General features: G+C 37.4%; 1 protein-coding gene and 1 long non-coding RNA gene across 2 annotated transcripts in view; one reads left to right on the forward strand and one right to left on the reverse strand.

The window, feature by feature from the left end:
- The first annotated feature begins 1,367 nt into the window (after positions 1-1,367).
- Positions 1,368-13,190, forward strand: part of LOC134790798 (protein muscleblind-like) — a 402,804-nt gene continuing 390,981 nt past the window's right edge. The window contains exon 1 of the mRNA XM_063761743.1: positions 1,368-1,386. The gene's annotated coding sequence lies outside the window, so the exon portion shown is untranslated. The remainder of the gene's footprint in view (positions 1,387-13,190) is intronic.
- The window catches only part of LOC134790818 (uncharacterized), a 91,988-nt gene continuing 91,285 nt past the window's right edge, over positions 12,488-13,190 (reverse strand). Inside the window, exon 4 of the long non-coding RNA XR_010144221.1 lies at positions 12,488-12,621. This is a non-coding gene — a long non-coding RNA (uncharacterized LOC134790818). The remainder of the gene's footprint in view (positions 12,622-13,190) is intronic.

The following is a 13,190-nucleotide window of genomic DNA, read 5'->3' on the forward strand; positions in this document are numbered from 1 at the left end:
GTCGTCACTTGAATAATAAGGCCACGCACGGTTTAACACTGTGACTTTTTTTAAATCAATATAATTATATGCAACATAACAGTTCATCATTATTTTTGTAAAATGATACCTGCACGCATAAAATAGCCTTAGTCGAGTCGGCTAGCCCTCGAAGTTTTTCACTCCTTAGGGAAGGAATTCTGGGTACGTAAGTACATATTTGCGTGCAAATCCATGCAATAGTTAGGTTGCGGTAACGAACAAACATCACTACCTACAACTTATATAAAACAAAGTCCCCCGCCGCAAGCCGCGTTGGCTGTTTGTGTGTATGTTTGTATGTTCTTGATAAACTCAAAAACTACTAAACGGATTTTTATGCGGTTTTCACTTATCAATAGTGATTCATGCAGAAGGTTTAAATGTATAATTTGTTAACCCGTGCGAAGCCAGGGCGGGTCAGTAGTCTGCAATATATTTAACGTAATATTAGGGTGTTTCTGCCAATATATGATTTTTTTTAAAACGATGACTCTTTCTCAAAAATAATAAACTTGCACTTTTCTCTTCCAACCTACGCAACGCCCTAGTTGGCTAGGAGAAATAAAACTTGCTTGCCAAGCGAAATGCAAATGACAACTTTTTGTCCCAGACTAATAACAGTTATTTTAAATGAAGAAAATTTAAACAAGAAGAAAACTTACGAAAAATATATGGTCTTGTGGACGTGTATTTTTTTAATTTCAGTATATCAGGTATTTTGAGGAGGATTATCTACTGCATGTTTTTGCAAAACGCCTACAGTTCAGAATTTATTACGTCGTTTTTTTAACTTGGAAAATACTCTCATAATTCTTTGAAAATAGTGAGCAAATAAAAATAAGAAGTGGTCATGACCAGCTATTCTAGGGCTTCGGCTACTGGTTAGTGTACAATGTACAAAGTTGCATTTTGTTCTCTAGAGCACCAAGTAATGTTATGTTAATTTTGTATTTATTTATTTTATATATGCAAAGATACACCTTACTTACTAGGTATACATTTATACTCTCGCCAAAAGGAAGGAAGGATGGACTTGTCAGTGACTGATTCATAAGTATTAAGTACTGAAACCCATGCAACGCTCAAGAATACACTGGGTACTTGGAATCTTTCTCATACTCGGGTCTATACGCAATTACGCAACACGTTACTTTCTTCTCAGAAGGTTTTCTAGTTTAGTAGTTTAACATCTACTAATTTGACCATAATACATATCCAATGTTTAATGCTTGTATTTAGTTATAATGATTTACCTAAGATTGAACTTAATGACATTATAAACGTTTTGGTGTTATTGTTTTTAACTTGCCGTCATAATTCCAGGAAAGTTATTGAAGCTGAAAAACAGGATCAAGAAATTAAGAGGTAAGTGCTTTTTTTGTTAACGACCAAACCGAACATCTTGTATTTTTTAATAAGCCACGTTTTTCTTCGCTACCCCATTTCTAACAGATTGTTAGCTGAGAAACATCGAAGGCAATTTGTTAATCTTAATAACTCGTTAAAAAACACTGCTCAGTATTTCAATTTATTTCCGCAAAGTAGAATTTAATATTTACTATATTATTTTTTAACACAATTGTAAATTAATTTTAATGTTGTATAAATAATATTTCTGCTAAGAGTATTTAGGGCTTAACATAAAACATTATTGATAAGAATCAGATCATATTTTCCTTCCATTATAGTTACCATATACCATTCTCCTATAATTTTGGGGCTAACTCGTGTTAAATAAATAAACCAGCTTAGTTTCCACTAAAAAAACATAAGTAACGCCGGCACTTAGAGCTTTACTAACATTTACGAGAGCTCCAGCGAGACCATGAAGACGAACTTTACTACAACTTGGTTTTATGTTATGAACACACAAACGCGTTGGGGTGTCTTATTTACGTATAATAAAAACAGGGAAAAAGCAATGAATCTTTGGCCACTTCATGCCGCCATTTTAATATTTTACGTGACCCCTAAAATTTGGGTACCGCTCCGAGGCGGCGCACTTATCATTAAGTTCTGATTACCCGCCGAGAGTTCTGCAAGACATCATGTTAGGAAGATTCAAGAGGTTTTTGGCGAAGTGCAAAAGTTTTACGATATTATGATTACTTGCATGAGAGGAGCTCGGCGCGGACGTGACGACTCGCCCCCGCCACAGATGGCGCTCGCGACCGTGATCGCAGACGCGGCCATCCTTTGCAAATGTCACATTGCAATTATTATCCGTAAACAGTGAAATTTGTTATAATAATAAGATTTTGGCAAAAATGTCATTTTTGGTACAAGCTTTTATCGCTGACTGTACTTTTCTGACGACAGACAACTAATACTCATCGAGACAATTCTAAAAACCCCTAACACAATTAGGTTGCGTTGTTTCATCACAGAGTTCCTATGGCCACCTCCTGTCTCCATCATCAGATCAGCTCGATGGTACCATAATATTGCATTGTCATCCGATTTATATATGCATGCAAAATTTCAGCTCAATCGGAAACCGGGAAGTGGATCAAATTTAACTTGCAAGATTTGATTACAGACCGACAGACAGACATACAACGGTCAGGTACTAAATAAAAGCTTGTAAAAAGAAAATAAAATATTTCGAATGTTTGTACAGATGATTCCTTTTTTGGTCCCGTAAATTTTGGTTTCTAACTTTTATAATTAAACTAATATTATGGGACTAAATTTTTACGCGAGTCGTCGTAGCCCCACAGTAAACCCATTCAACGCTAATCACGACACCTCGTTTTGCCGCTACGAAGCATTTCCGCTACATACCGGGAAACCCATGTTATAGGCTACGACCGTAGCTCAGTAGCAATGTGTTAATAAGGCTTGTGTTGTGAGTATACGATATAAATAAATGCTAATACATAGAAAACATGCATAAACTCAAGAAAAAATGTCTGTCATGAACACACAAATTACCAGGAATCTGCTATTCTGTAGGCAAGGCCAGGCCGTAAATTGCTACCTAATGTAATTGCTTTTTACCGTTGTTATGTTATGTTATAATATATTGTTAGTTTCCCTTAAATAAATGATTTCTATTCTTTTCTAAATACCGTACCGAAACTGCATCTATCCAAAAATTCAAAAGGCACTTTTAACTATCCTAGCCTGTGCCCCAACTTCGTCCCCAAACAAGTCGTGAAACTGTAGGAAAACTTTCCTTTAGGCCGTTTTTGCATCATAAAACTTAACGTAACGTAAGTACGATTTTCATAATAATAGGTACTTTATTTTAGTACGATTGTAATATCAGTTCGACTAATTGTTAACTCTTTTTTACTTTTGATTTTTCTGTGCTTGTTTGCACTTATATGAGAAAAAAGTAAATATTCTTAAATCGCAATAAACTATATTTTGGATAAAAATGTAAATTAACTTACTAAATCCTAATCATTATATTATTATGTCCAACAAAAATGGTAATAAATCTTGTCTAATACCGTTCATTTACCTACAAAATTACATTGCACAAGAACGTATGGTTTTGTCACACTAAAGTTTTGTACCAAAACGAAATTTGAACTCAATTTGGTCCCCCGACCGTCCTCAGGCACTTAAACGCGTAACTTGTATACAGTTATCATATTAACGCAGCGGCCCCTCTATTACTTCATTAGCTTTGAACGCACGACAGACCGCTCATAATAGAGTAGATCCTCTTTCCTTATTACGGGTATAGTGCTAGGTGTTAATTACCGGAGCACCGGAATTTTATGGGCCGCCCGATTTATACACGCGGAGGATGCGGGGTTTATGATGGAGGTTCTTGGCGCTGAGATGGTGAGATATAACGCTGTTTCTACTACATTGTTCATATGCAAGCAAATCATATCATAAGCGACAGTGTGCGATACGGTTTTTGTTGACACTTCAAGATTTAAGGATATAACGCCTACCTGCCTAGGATGCAGGGCGTCCCGGGCTCGAATCTAGCTAAAGGCATTCAGCCGCCTAATTCCCTAGGCTACGTGGTCGATCCGATTAGTTTTTTTAGGTATTGTTGCAAAAGAAGTCTCAAGTTTTCGAAGACTGCATATAGTCGTGTTATTAGCACCCCCTTTTTTAAAATTGGTAAAAAAGATTAATTACACGGTTCAGCTGACGATTATGAACCTATAACTACTTTACGGTAGGTTCTAGAAATTTGTGAAGTCTACATTTTCATCCTGTACGAGTAGGTATTGGGTGTTTCGCGTTTTGGATGGGCGAAATTATGTTTTACGCTCCGCTTATTTCATATTGTTACGGAGACAATTCCAACTAGATATTAATATTTACCTATGCAACGTCCAAACAAAGGCAGCATTCGTATTCACCCCACGAAAACAAGTAGATAAAAATGCAAACACGCGCAATTGTGTCTCGAACGAACCGAGGCGGCCATAAGAGAAAGTGGAGCAAGACGGGGTAGGGGACAAAATATGGTCCTCCGATTTTAAATGAATTGACCAACCATAATAAAATATTAGCAATTACTAAATACGTTGTATAGTGGTTAATTCTAAGGATTCGTCCTAAAGAATGCTGACTGGAACCCTATTTAAAACTTCCGCGGTTCATCCGACTGTCTGTATTTCTTTCAACTGGCTAAGCAGCAATGGAGAGTTGAAAATTTTCGTTGATTAGCTATATATTGTTGTTGCCCCTAAAATAATCAAAATTAAAATGAAACACATAATATTAAAAAAGAAAGCCGGGGCAAAAACAAATGTGGTTTAGTACAATAAACAGCGTTTTTACTACAATGGCAAAAGGGATTGAAATCAAATATATTTTTTTAAGAATATATTATGGTTTAATTATAAAACAGCATAACAACAAATAGTATAAGAAGCTTATTCAAATAGTGTGATAGTACGTTACGAGTCAAGACTTATAATTGGCTGGGTTAATTTTTTATACTTAGTAGGAGTACAGTACCTAAATAAAGTATAGCGGCCCCTTGTACTAACTAGGATAGGGTAGGTGACATTTAATGTATTTACGGAGTTTATGAGAAATATATGGGTTTTGGGGGTTCTTCATTCCACCCCACGATGGGCCATAATGTTTTACTTTCAATATTATTAAAATAAATTTAACAATGATCTTTTTATAAAGAACCTTTATTGAAGAGGATAGGTAATAAATGAAAACAAAAAAGGCGATTTTCTGAATTATTGTGACATTTCTATACGGCATTAAACGATAAGCATACCCAGTCTTGTCCCACCTTCCCCTCCTCGTCCGCGTAGCATTTTGGAAGCGAAAGTATTCCGAACACAAATGTGTTCCCGGTCATATGAATTTAGAACGGCCGCTGTATTAAAGGGAAGTAAAAACATAGGGGACAGGTAAATTGAACTATCGGAAGGGCGAAGGTCAAAGCGACGGCTGGCGGCATCCTGCGTATTACCATTATTTGGCTTCCGCGTGCAAGACACTTTAATAAAACCCGTGTATGTACAGAAAGGGGTACGCAAATCTTATGTGATAAAAGCTTGTCGTGCGTCTCGCTCGCGCCTATGAATGTATGGACAGGTATTAGCGAAATGCATGCGCGAATGATAAGTAAATTACCTACATCATTAAGATATAATTTTGAGGTCAAATCTCAAATGTACGTTGAAATAGGGTACCTATCTATATTACCTAGTCAAATCAGTTTCATTTGGCCTCAAGGCGTCTCATGCGCATGAATCGAGGGTTTACCCAATGATACCAATTTCATTGCATTTCGCGTGCACCAATCAACGTGAGCGATCATCAAGGTCGTACCAAAACAAAATCAAAATCGTAAAATTGTTAAATAATTTTAACGATGTAGCTAATAGAGCTAGGCTACGAAGTGCTACGCCGAGGGTGGTCGTAGCAACTAAATCCTGTAGGCATGTAGCGGAAAGTGCTACACGCGCGCTTGCTCCGTCGATTCGAACTTATAAATTAAATGTTAACTTCATCTTAATTTGACATCAGTGCCCACGCATCTCGCTCAAACTTACATATATTATTGGTGCAAAAAAGATACGCTTGGAGCAACAACGTATCAATAACAAGCCTTTAAGTTGCCTTTAAGTTTTTAACTTCTTGAAACTAAGTTCTAAATATTTAAATCTGATATTCGCTTGATATTGATAATATATATAACTGTGTATGCATCGCACATGCACCAATAATATTGCGCGAGCTAGATGCATTACAATTACTGGCACTATCTCTCCCACACTTACACTTTTCTATGAATGGATGTTTCCGTCGTGCAAATGCAAGACTAGCTTAAAACATTGATAGTAATCTACTTAAGTATACATGTACCAGCTATATATTATACATTTTACTGCAGCGAGTGGACCACGAGCGGTCGCAAAGGCGTCTTGATGTGATTTCCGGCCACTTTTAACGACGCTTCCTGCACGATATAAATCTGAGTTAGAGCTCGAGGCCCGCGGCTGCCGGATGCCACGTCCATTCCTCCATCTGCCCTCTGTATGGATTTCACTCTAAAGTATGCTTTGTAAAACACTACAATCGTGTACAAAAAACCGGCCAAGTGCGAGTCGGACTCGCGTTTCTAGGGTTCCGTACATAAGTCCGACTCACGCTTGACTGCACATTTCTAATAGGTTTTCCTGTCATCTATTGGTAAAGAACTATTTTGTGTATTTTTTTCAAAATTTTAGACCCAGTAGTTTCGGAGGGGGGGTGGTAATTTTTTGGCTATTTTCTGAAATAACTTCGAAGTTCGAACCTATGTATTTTAAAATTATAAAAAAAAAACATGTCCATCTTTGGGTCACTAATTTACATACGTGTACCAAATTTCAACTTCATTGGTCCAGTAGTTTCCGAGAAAATAGGCTGTGACAGACGGACAGACCGACAGACGCACGAGTGATCCTATAAGGGTTCCGTTTTTTCCTTTTGAGGTACGGAACCCTAAAAATATTGGTATTCTTTAGCGAATATTATTTCGAACGTGTTATTTTGCTACATTCCTTTTACTGATCCGAGGCCTAAGTAAGTACTCTTGGTTTTCCGTACTCCATTATTGCTTAAAAAATATTGCTTAAATGAGTACGACAAGAGAAGAGCGGGGGGTGGTCCTCCTGAAATGACACTGTCTTTAAAGCAGATTTTCAGTGTAACTAAATCATATAAAACAAAATAAAAATTTCAGGTGGTAATTAATAAGTAACAAGTACATACACAGATTGAGTATTAGGTACAGTTCCTCTGTTTTGTCAAGAGCGCTGAAAATAGCTATTGATACACGGTCCATGTATTTTTAATTACTTATACATTTTGTAGGCTGTTAAAATTATTCAATTACCATCCTCTAACCGCAACCGCCCCAATTTTAAAACTTGCCAAGACAATTGCAATTTGATAACTTTTAAAAATACAGGCCTTTTTAATAGGCCCCGTGCATGAACTATAGGGGGCAGCATAGGAGCCGTCAAGCCCGTTGGCGCGAGGCGTAAATGTGTCGATTATGCTTCCGATGTAGCCCACAAGATGGCAGTACCTACTATGTACAAGGAAACGTACCGGCGAGAACGGTAGATGGTAGCACTTGCTTTGGCAATGTACATGTGCACATATGTTTCCGATTCAGGCCACAAGATGGCAGACCCTCCAACGCGCACGGTCCCTATAGGCCTGCTAAAGGTTGAATGGATACATAGATGTACCATTTAACTACAGCGTGTAATGACTGCCTGCTAACAACACCTTAAAAAATCTGTTATTATGTTATTATTAAAATTAAATTTTCTTTAAAGAATAGATTTTCTACAGCTTAAAACCGATTTACTAATACCCATTATTTCTCTATTTAAATCCCGTTTTACTATTCTCTTTGTAACTGTGTTTCTCGTATTGGTTTTTCTAAGTAAGTACATTAAAGAATATACATACATAAATAGGTACACATATTATACCCTGTTAAAAATTTATTAGTAAGTAATTAGAATTAGTTCTAACAGACAATATTTTTTTCTGCAATACAAAATTGTTGTTATCACGTAGGCATTTTAGAAAAAACGAGTCCTTTTTTTATAGATGTAAATTTTATTTGACATCAGGCGTTTGGTTAAAACTAGTCATAGTTTGAGAAAAGCAGTTAATTTAAAACGGTCTACGGCGGTAACACGTATACACAAGTAATGAAACTGGGTCACTTTGTATAAAATCCTCCTCGCGTAGTCAACCGTGTTCATTGTTTTTTTTTCTATGCATTAAAATAATGTATAATACTACACCAGGGTTGCTTGAACAAATTATCAAAATAAAAACGGAAAAAGAGAATAAGTATATTTTCCGTTTTATTTAATATCATATTAAACAATGCAATGTAAGGGTCGGAAATAAACTGTCCTGCAACAAAACGCTTGCACATAAATTTTGTGTTAACCACGCAAAAAATACCGCGTTGTCCTCAGCCGACTGGCAGCGACGACAGTTGAAACTGCTGAGAGCAAGTTATTTGCGCAAACACTTCAAATAGGTACCGAATATGTTCTTAACTGTAAAAGTTATCTCAAAAATTTAACAATCTTATCTTCATGCAAGAAGTAGTCTAATAAAATTGATCTGTGGAGAGTCCTCTTCTCCAGTTTAACCTATTAAATATGGACTGGCTTGTTGTGGAAGCATTTTTTACCATCCTGTCTGAGATTATGGAGTTGGTCGCAGTAATTTAAAGCTCCCCAGGTGCAACGTCGGCGTGTGGCTTATTTAAGTACCTACATTGGGATTTTAATTAAAAACGTCTGTCATAATGAACATGAACCCACTAGCAACCTAATAGATAAACCAATACACCTCTCAGTTTTATGTCTGTTGTGTACAGCTATTTCTCAACCATAGAAACTGTTTCTGTACAAACAATTTAAATTCAGTAACAAAGTAGCAAAACAATCTGTTATTTCAGCAGGGTTTTCGAGCAAGAATTCGTATAATTCCAGAGAAACTGTTCATAATTAAACGCGCTCACCTCGAAGCCGCGCGGCGAAAGATCGAGTTCCATCAAATATGTAACAGGGTCTACCATCAAATCCTTTTTACGTCCACCGCGGACAGTTTTACGCAGGTCCGGTCTAAACGGCCTGAGGCTTAACGGCCTTATAAATTAGTGAAACTCTATTAGCGAGATGTTCGGTAAAACGAATTTGCGTTATCGCCTCTGCCGGCGTGACGCGAGGCGCATACTAACGACGTCACCGCAGGATCGCCCGAACTTGCTGTTTCAGTAATTACTTCTTTAAATGAACCCGCCGTTCACGCCCCCCCTCCTCCCCGCACCGCACCGCGCCAGGGAGGATACAATCACTTTTGTCCGAGAACTCCTTCTAATAATCAACTTAGTCATTAATTTTATTCTGCTGAGTATTTTGGACAATTAAGCACGGAGAGCATCTAGTCCGCTCGTATTTTAAATGTTTTGTCTTATTTGATTTGTCTATTAGATTGTTTTATTGAATATGCATTTAAAATGTATTCTCGTTTAACGTGTTCGCACAAATCCAGAACTGTGGGGCAATTATTACGATTAATGTTGAAATATGTTGTCGCGAAATATATTATTGCAAATACAGTTTATTTTTACATACGTTAAAATTACGTAATTACGTACTTGGGATTAGTTGTCAAGCGGACCCCAGGCTCTCATGAGCCGTGGCAAAATGCCGGGATAACGCGAGGAAGAAGACAGTTTATTTTTTAAATATTGCGTTATTTTGTTGTTCGCAGTATAGCCATAAACGAAAGCAGCGTGAACATGTCGTTTTATCACTGGAGCTGCGACGTCAGCGAGTATAGTTAGGTACTCCAGTCATTTTACAGACCGGAATTATGGCGAATTGGAAATAATTTATTATAGCTATGTTTTTAGTTTAACGGAGATGACATGATTCTAGTTTTATATACCTACGAACTAAAATCCGTGGGTGGAGGGGGTGGTAATTTTTTGGCTATTTTCTTAAATAACTTCTAACCTATGTATTTTAAAATTATAAGAAAAATATATTTGAAATTCTCAAGATGAGATCCTTTATTCGATATATAACACGACATAGTTTGAAAAACTTTATTTTATAACTTTCTCATTTAGCCCCCATGTTTAAAATTCATTTTTTTACGTTGCATGTCCATCTTTGGGTCACTAATTTACATATAAATAAATAAATAAAAATAAAAAAGCCTTATATTTCTTACAAAAAAATAAATAATTACACACTTTTATATAAACCTATTTCTACAAAACAGTTCTACGTTCTAACATCTTTATACTTAATTTATAATATCTAATAATGTAAGAACCCCTCGCTACTCGAAGGTGAAGGCCTCCTCTAGTGATTTCCAAGCGTCTCTATTATTAGCTTTTTGCATCCATTGATCATCAGCCAGTCTCACTATTTCGTCAGTCCATCGCGCCTTGGGTTTGCCTTGTTTTCTTGTACCTGATGGCCCCTTCCAAGTGGTTAGTCTGTGAATCCATCGGTTGTCTGTCATCCTAGCGACGTGTCCCGCCCACCGCCACTTTAATTTCTTACAGTGACCTAGGGCGTCTGTGACCTTTGTCTTCTTTCTAATTAATGTATGCAATATTTTTTGAATTCTTTTTACATTGAGTATACTTCTCTCCATACTTCTTTGACATGACCTAATCTTATTTTTGTTACAAACTGTGAAATTCCATGTTTTACTCGCATAGGTCAGTGATGGGAGGATGCAGGTATTCATAACTTTCTGTTTAATCTTAATATGCATATCACTTTTCATAACTTCTTTTAGTCCCCAAAATCTTCTCCAAGCGTTTGTAATTCTTTTTTCAATTTCAATTTCATTTCTCTCTTTTTTAAACGAAATTTGTTTGCCCAGGTAACTACATTTTCTATGTGAACTGGTTGTTTTGTTTTTTGGTCATAATATTTGTTTTGCTGCGATTTATTTCGAGGCCAACTTGTCGACTTGTTTCGTGAAGGTCGTTAATCATCGATTGCAGCTCTACGATATTTCGGAGAACAAGACTATGTCGTCCGAAAATCTTAAATTATTTAAATCCTGCATATTTTACCTGTAAGTTTTTTTAGAATGATATCTAAAAAAATCTGGCTATTATGATTTAATAATCTTGCGCAACCGTATCTTTCCTGGGCTACAATAATTACCTAACCTTAACCGCAGCTACATTTTATTCAGAAGCGGCTTTAGATTATCTAAACGAATGATACGATTAAACAAATTAAATTGCCATCCCCATGCCATGCCATCTGGGATAGAAAAACAGAGTTTCAGAAAGACTTTTACGAATTCCTGGCGTCTCTTTTTTAGGGTTCCGTACCTCAAAAAGAAATAACGGAACCCTTATAGGATGACTCGTGCGTCTGTCTGTCCATCTGCCATTTCCATATTGCAACTATTTCCGCGCTAACTTTAATCGAGAACCCTACGTCACCAAAATATCTTAACCCCTTACTGCAGGTAATAAAATATAATTATTTAAATTTGCACTTTGATAGCTGCCAATAAAGTTGAATATCATATCCACCATATATGGCATTGTATAGGGTCAAGGGTTAAATCAATACTGCAGATCACTCTTTTAGCATGCCATATTGCCGCAGCACTTGTTTTTTAGGGTTCCGTACCCAAAGGGTAAAAACGGGACTCTATTACTAAGACTCCACTGTCCGTCTGTCTTTCTGTCACCAGACTGTATTTCATGAATCGTGATAGCTAGACAGTTGAATGTATTCCTGTTGCCGCTATAACAACAAATACCAAAAAGTACGGAACCCTCGGTGGGCGAGTCCGACTCGCACTTGTCCGGTTTTTTTATTGCAACTATTTCTACGAAACATTAGCCACCTCGGGGGGTCGTGTCACCTCAATATCTTTAAGCAATACTGTGGAGCACAGGTCACTCTTTCAACGAACTATATTTCCGTAGCCAGCAGTCTGCGTCGTAAAGCCAGGAGACGCGGGGTCGTAAACTTAAACAGGGCTTACTGCATTTGTGGCGGGGTGCCATACGGGTGACCGCCGAGCCGATGGATTACGATGGCTTGGTATAAGGCGTGTAAAACACACCATTTAACACTGAAAAGTTTGCAAATTGCTGGTGTGATTATCCTTTACACGAGTTATTGGACCATTAAATCGCAGGTGATTACGTTTTACACAAACCATGTTTACAAACATTGAAGTTTTCTCGCTTGTGTCATTTATGTTTTCTGATTTTTAATTCCATGGGGAAATTGGGGAAGTTAGTAAATTACATAGCTGAACGAATCGGTAGCAGCTGTTGTTAAATTTAATAATATAATATACACTTTATTATTACTAATATCATCTACAGTGCAATAAAAATTGCTTTTATTGTTCTTTTAAATCGTAAAATAAGAGTAAACTTTATTGCTTAATAAATATACATACCAACTTAAAAGGCTTAAAAGCTAGTGTACAATAAATATGTATAGAATTAAAAGAAACATTTTACCATCACGGTGATTGTATCGCGGTAAAGAGCTTGTGGCGTCACCTTGTAGCATTTAGGCCGTTATCACACCTAACGATCCTATGTCCGCACGGTTTCCACACCTGTGTGTTCCAATGTTTGACTTTTAACTAAAATTTTTGTCTTTTATTATGCTTTAATACTATTAATAGTACTAGGTACAGAAGACTCACTCTCTAACAAAAAGCGTCTGTTACGATCAGGACGGCTATGATAAAAATTACTAAAAGACATAAACACGAATATAAAACTAAAACTAACTACAATTAAATTAACTAAAACTAAAAATTAAAAATACCTATCAAAATTTGGTGCCCTCGGGAGGGTGCCCAACACGCAGGCAGCGTTCCCGCGCTGGATTGCGATGGCAATTCTCTGCGCGAGAAAGCTGCCCGCGCGGGGGTCGCCCGTTGCCTCCCTCAGCCGTTTCCCGAGCGCCTTATGGAGCATCTGTGCACCTCTGCCCCACGAACCAAGCGTCTCGACGCCAAATGCGACGAATTCGTATTGAGCGCCGAGACAGCTGTATTTAGCTACCTTTTGACGCTCCCGAGTGTCCGCCGCCGCGCCAGCACGCCTGCTGGTCGATGGGACGTAGGACGCCGCTACCGTGTCAGCGCAAGTGGCGTCCCATACCAACGCACGACCCATC

This window comes from Cydia splendana, chromosome 5 (assembly GCF_910591565.1).
Source record: "Cydia splendana chromosome 5, ilCydSple1.2, whole genome shotgun sequence".
Classification (NCBI taxonomy): Eukaryota; Metazoa; Arthropoda; class Insecta; order Lepidoptera; family Tortricidae; genus Cydia; species Cydia splendana.